The sequence below is a fragment of the Megascapheus bottae genome, chromosome 2 (assembly GCF_031878675.1).
Source record: "Megascapheus bottae isolate mThoBot1 chromosome 2, mThoBot2.hap1, whole genome shotgun sequence".
In the NCBI taxonomy this organism is placed as follows: domain Eukaryota; kingdom Metazoa; phylum Chordata; class Mammalia; order Rodentia; family Geomyidae; genus Megascapheus; species Megascapheus bottae.
Genome location: NC_143510.1, coordinates 6,436,329 through 6,442,685, shown reverse-complemented (window position 1 = coordinate 6,442,685; position 6,357 = coordinate 6,436,329). Strand labels below are relative to the sequence as shown.

At 39.4% G+C, this 6,357-nt stretch overlaps 1 pseudogene; it reads left to right on the top strand.

The window, feature by feature from the left end:
* Positions 1-4,256: 4,256 nt before the first annotated feature.
* Positions 4,257-5,000, top strand: LOC150066308 (transcription factor 7-like 2 pseudogene; annotated as a pseudogene).
* Positions 5,001-6,357: the final 1,357 nt, after the last annotated feature.

Genomic DNA, 6,357 nt, shown 5'->3' with positions numbered 1-6,357 from the left:
AGAGAGGTTCCAAGCTAGCTCAGGCATAAACTGCCAAAAAGCCAGAAGTGGAGCTGTGGCTCAAGTGGTAGGGCACTAGTGTTAAGTAAAACAGCTCAAGGAGAGCACCGAAGCCCTAAAATTAAGCCACAGACCAGCACCTATATATATATATATATGCATATATATACATATATTCCTCAAGGGCTTTTCATATTCACATTGGCAAACATTTTCAGGACTCAATCTCTGGAAGGAAACATAATTGTGTTGACAATGAATGCCATCTTATCTTTTCCATGTCATAATGCTAAGAATATGATTGTACTGCTCCACAACTTACTGTGACTTACTGAGTTTAAATCAGTGTTCTTATTCCAAATTATTGTTGCTTTAGGTGACCATACTAAAGTATTTATAACTGTGTTCCCTACTAGGCTGCACAATGGTGTGGATATGTCTGTGTTTAACATTACAGATTTTGAACTAAGCAAAAAGAAAATCTAAGCCCTTCTCTTCCTCAACATATATTAAAAATGACATAGTCTCTCAGCACAAATGCCAGGTTGACCCCAAAAAGTCACTTCACATCTGTGTGTTTGAAGGGAAGGAGTTTTATTTTTTATTTTTGCAAGTCTTTTTTATTCTTTTTTCCCATACATTTTTATTGTAATTAATAGAGGGTTACATTATATTCACCATATAGAGGGTGCATTACTTCACATACATTAATACCTTTTCTCATGTCTTGGTCCCCATTTCCCTCCCCCCACCCCCACCCCTCATCTTGTTTTTCCCCCTTCCCTATCCAATTTCAAATAACCAAATACGCATATATCAGATAACAAGGTGAAATATTGTAACAATATGAGATAACCAAGGGACAGTAAAAGAGATGAGAGATAACACAGAACATTAAGGATAACAATTACTCATTATATGGCTTTTGTTTCTATATCCTGGAGGTCCTTTCATTTAGCGTCATACTACATGGCCTTATGCATCTATGTTTTGTTCTATTGTAAATCTCTGGTAGGAGAAGCCAAGCTTTCTACTGATTATGACAGTAGAAACCATTGAGGGAAACCATTGAGTCTATGTTCCTTTGAGTCTGGCTTACTTCACTTAATATGATTTTTTCTAAGTCTTTCCATTTCCTTACAAATGGGGCAATATCATTCTTTCTGACAGCAGCATAGAATTCCTTTGTGTATAAATACCACATCTTGTTGATCCACTCATCAACTGAGGGGTATCTGGGTTGGTTCCATATTTTTGCTATGGTGAATAGTGCTGCAATGAACATCGTTGTGCTAGTGGCTTTAGTTTGTCTTTATTTTTGGACGATTGGGTAAATGCCAAGTAGTGGAATTGCTGGGTTATAGGGGAGCTTTATGTTTAGTCTTTTGAGGAAGGGAAGGAGTTTTATATATCAAATTTCCAGCTCTTATATCCTAATAATTACTGAACACTCTACCAGTTCATGCTTCTCCAAATGATCTTGCAACTGAACATTCTAATCACAAATGTTCTTTCAGTGACTTTCTCCTAAATATTAAGCAAAGGAGCATTACAGGTTGAGAGATGGAATTTCAAATCCTGCTTCTAGTTGGGGGCTCATCTATTTGAGATCTTATCCCTCTCTCCCTCCCTTCTTTCTTCCTTTCTCTCCCCAGCCTTCTTTCATTCACCAGTGCTGGGCTGAACTCAGGCCCTGGACGCTGTCCCTGAGCTCTTTTGCTCAAGGGTAGCTCTCTACCACTTGAGCCAAAGTGCTACTTCTGTCTTTTTGCTGGTTAATTGGAGATAACAGTTTGACTTTTCTGTCCAGGTTAACTTTGAATTGCGATCCTCAGATCTCAGCTTCCTGAGTAGCTAGGATTATAAGCATGAATTACCAGTGCCCAGCTCTGATCTTTTGGTAATCTACTTTAGTCCAGAGTCAGATTTGTTGCTATATAAATACTGCCTTTGTCTGAGCACCCTAAATGTAGTCATTATTCCCAAATGCTAAAAGTTCTGTGATGAAGTATCCCTCAAGTGCCATTCTATTTCAGAACCTTTGGGCTCTTGTTCACACTTGCAGAATCATTGAATAAAATGGAGTCTTCTGTTTCTGTTCATTATAAACACTTGGCACTGAGTCTTTAAAAATGTCTTTTACTGATATTTTCAGTATACTTAAGAAAAATTGTCAGTACTTTGTGCTGGACTTTTAGTTCACAATCAAAGGTAAAAGTATAATTATGACATGGTGTAGCACTACCTGCCTATAATCTCAGCGCTCAGGAGGCTTAGGTAGGGCAATCACAAGTCTGGATTACATACTCTAAAATGTCTGTCTGTATCTATCATTTGTTTACACACACACACATACACACACAGGCTCCTTTTGTAACATTTCATTTAATTTGTGTGTTCCATAATGACCCAGAAGGAAAAACAGAAATTTTCCTCTTCCAGCAGTGATGCATAAGGTCCAGTGAGAAGGGACTGTATATGGTACATAAAAACTGACGGCTGATGGGGCATCTACCCTAAACATCATGACCCAAGATATTATAAGGACACCTGCTCAGCTATGTTCATCTCTGCACTATTCACCATAGCCAGGCGATGGAAACAATCCAGATGCCCTACTGCAGATGAATGGATACAGAAAATGTGGTATATATACACAATGGAATTCTACATAGCCAACAGACAAGATAAAATAATGGCATGCACAGGGAAGTGGATGAATCTAGAGTGAATCATGTTGAGTGAGACAAGTCAAGACCTAAGGAGCAAAAGGCGCATGGTATCCTTAATATGTGGCTATTAAATCCAAAGAGTACAAGAACGAAGACTCAATAACTGCATACCCAAAGTTATGGGCATGGTAATGGAAATAGAAACATAACTATATAGACATAAAAACCTATGACTCTATAGACATAATGTTTTATGTCATAAATTAATATGTTTTTATGACATACAAACCCTTAGCCTAATTGTGATTAAGTTCTCAATACTAAGTCCCAGTGATTGTAAATAGAGATTCCCTCCTTGAACACTTGTATGTTAAACTTGTCATTTAAAATATGATGTAAAAATCAACTTTAATAAATTCTTTTTTTTCTCTGCACATACTAAGTTGCTTTTATTAATCCAGAACGGCATGCTACAGGAACTGTACAGCATGGACATTTATTCATTACAAAAATGGCTTCCAAACCATTCAAAATGAACTTGGAATAAGAGCATAAAACGGAACAGTAACATCACAACTGTTAGGAAACATTTAAAGTATTCACAAAAAAGAGAAAAAATGTTATAGTTAGCATTTTAATAAACCAGAGAAAAATCGGAGACAGTTTTACAATTGCTTCATGTCAACTACAATGGCACTGAATGAACAGGTCTTAGCTTTATACAGCATTTGCAACATCAACATGCCTAGTTTTTTTTTTTATTTTTAAAGTTCGCTACCTACTTGTATGTAATATACGTCCATAGAAGTGGCAGCTGGATTTTTCATTTAAGAGTAATCTAATATACAGAATTTAGGCCCTTAAGGGTTTATACCTCTTCATTTAAAATGCTTTCTGGACAATCTGCTATCAAACACATTTTGTTATAGGTGACATTAAAACTACATACAAATCTACCTATATAACATCACGGCAAAACATGATGAACAGAAAATACAGCATCAAAGAGGGAGAAAGCTAAAGTCACTGAGAATTTTGGCACATAGAGTTTTGCACACAGTCAGTCCATGTCCCTAGGGTGCAGGGCATCTGACTAGGATTCAAGGGTGGGGGCAAAACAAGGGCGGTTCCCCTGCTGCTCAGACAGCATCTAAAATTCCCTCACTACAGTTCAAGTCTTGTTTTACTTAATGGCTTTTAAAGCAACTTTTGTTAATGCTACTGATCCTTGATGCAACTATTTACGTCCATTTGGCGGTATCTGGGTTTCAGACAGAAAAAAAAATAAAAGTCAAAAAAGGGAAACAAAAAAATATATATACACATTTTTATATATAAACTTAAAAACCTTGTACAAATGAGTTGTTATATATAAGATGCTTATGCTAAGGGAGGGGGGGAAAACTTTATACAGTTCCAAGAAAAGGAAAAAAAACATATTTTAAAAAGAGACAACATACAAGTACAACAAGCAACCTCTAAAGCAATAAATACTACTGGTCCAACAGCATGATGATTCCATTAATTGTTGAGTAGCAACCCCCTCCCCACAAAAGAACAACACCAAGGAACAAGGTATATTAACACAATGTGGCCGAGTGCACATTGAAAGAAAGTGCAGCCATCCACCAGATCCTGGGGCGAAGGTGGCATGCACTGTCTAGAGAAGAACAAGCAAAGTACTACGAGCTGGCCCGGAAGGAGCGACAGCTTCACATGCAGCGGTACCCTGGCTGGTCCGCACGGGATAACTATGGGAAGAAGAAGAAGAAGAGGAAAAGGGACAAGCAGCCAGGGAGACCAATGACCTGAGCGCTCCTAAGAAATGCCCAGCGCGCTTTGGCCTTGATCAGCAGAATAACTGGTGCGGCCCCTGCAGGAGAAAAAAGAAGTGAGTTCGCTACATACAAGGTGAAGGCAGCTGCCTCAGCCGCCCTCTTCAGATGGAAGCTTACTAGACTCGCCACCCCCCTCCCCACACCTGCTAGGCTCCCCTCCCCAAGACGCCAAGTCACAGACTGAGCAGACCCAGCCACTCTCGCTGTCCCTGAAGCCTGACCCCCTGGCTCATCTGTCCATGATGCCTCCGCCACCTGCGCTCCTGCTGGCCGAGGCTGCCCACGGCAAGGCCTCTGCCCTCTGTCCCAACGGGGCCCTGGACCTGCCACCTGCCGCCCTGCAGTCGCCCATCATCCCCGTCCTCATCACTTGCACAGCCATCGACATCTTCCTTACATTCCCACAACTCGCTGACTGGGACCCAGCCCCAGCCTCTGTCCCTCGTAACCAAGTCTTTAGAATAGCTTTAGCTTTGTCAGCCCTGCCTGAGATGAGCGCTTTTTCTTGGTTCTTGATTGGCTCCTCTCCTCTCCCCTCACCCCTACTTGGAAAGCTTTTGTTCTGTACTCTTTTAATTTTGTGCCACGTGGCTACATGAGTTGATGTTTATCGAGTTCATTGGTCAATATTTGACCCATTCTTATTTTCAATTTCTCCTTTTAAATATGTAGATGAGAGAAGAAGCTCATGATTCTACCAAAATTTTTATCAACAGCTGTTTAAAGTCTTTGTAGCGTTTAAAAATAAATATACATATATACACATAACTGTTATGTAGTTCTGATAGCTTAGTTTTAAAAGACTGATTGAAAAACAAAAAGGAAAAAAAAAGAGAGAGAGAGAGAGTGAGAGAGAGAAGCCGTTTTGAAGCAGCCCTCCAGAAGGAGTTGGTTCTGTATTATTTGTATTAAATATGAGCTTGTGAACCAATCATTTTACACCTGGTTTTTGAACCACAAGGGCACAATAGATGCCGTGCCATTACCTTTATTTTTTTTCTCTGTGTGAAACAACTTTTGTTGTGATGCTACTTGTTATTGTTTAAATGTACAGAAACAAAGGGTTAAAAATGTGTTAATATAACTTTAATAAAGTCTTTAAAAAAACCCTGACAGCTGATGGAGGAGGAAGAATGGTGTTTGATTTTCAATGTCACATGACCACAAGAGAAGATGAAAAGACATGTGCCATTCTAACTTGTCCTTGATATTAAATATCTTCAGGCCATCCCTGTCAAAAATAGTTCATGAAACAGATTTTTTTCCTTCTTTCTTGCTTTCTATTTTCTTTCTCATTTTTTTTGGCAGTCCTGGGGCTTGAACTCAAGGCCTGAGAACTGTTCTTGGGTTTTCTCAAGGCTAGCGCTCTACCACTTGAGAAATAGCATCACTTCCAGCTTTTCTATGTATGTGTTACCAAGGAACTGAACCCAGGTGGGTCTTCGTGAATGCTAGGCAAACACTAGGCCAAATTCCTGGTCCCTCTTTTATTTATTTATTTATTATTTATTTATTTATTTATTTAATTGGTTGTGGGACTTGAACTCAGGGCCTGGGCACTGTCCCTGAACTACTTTTGCTCAAGGCTAACACTCTACCATTTGAACCACAACTCCACTTCTGGGTTTTTCTGTGAATAATTAAATATTAGAGCCTTCTGGACTTTCCTTCCTAGGCTGACTTTGAACTGTGATCCTCAGATCTCAGCCTCCTGACTAGCTAGGCTTACAGGCATGAGACATGGATTCCCAGATTAGGCTTCTAGTTTTTCAGACAACAAATATTAAGGCAGAGAAGTTCCAGGCCCTCATTTGGAGTCCTAGCATTGATAAATCAATAGTAACGGT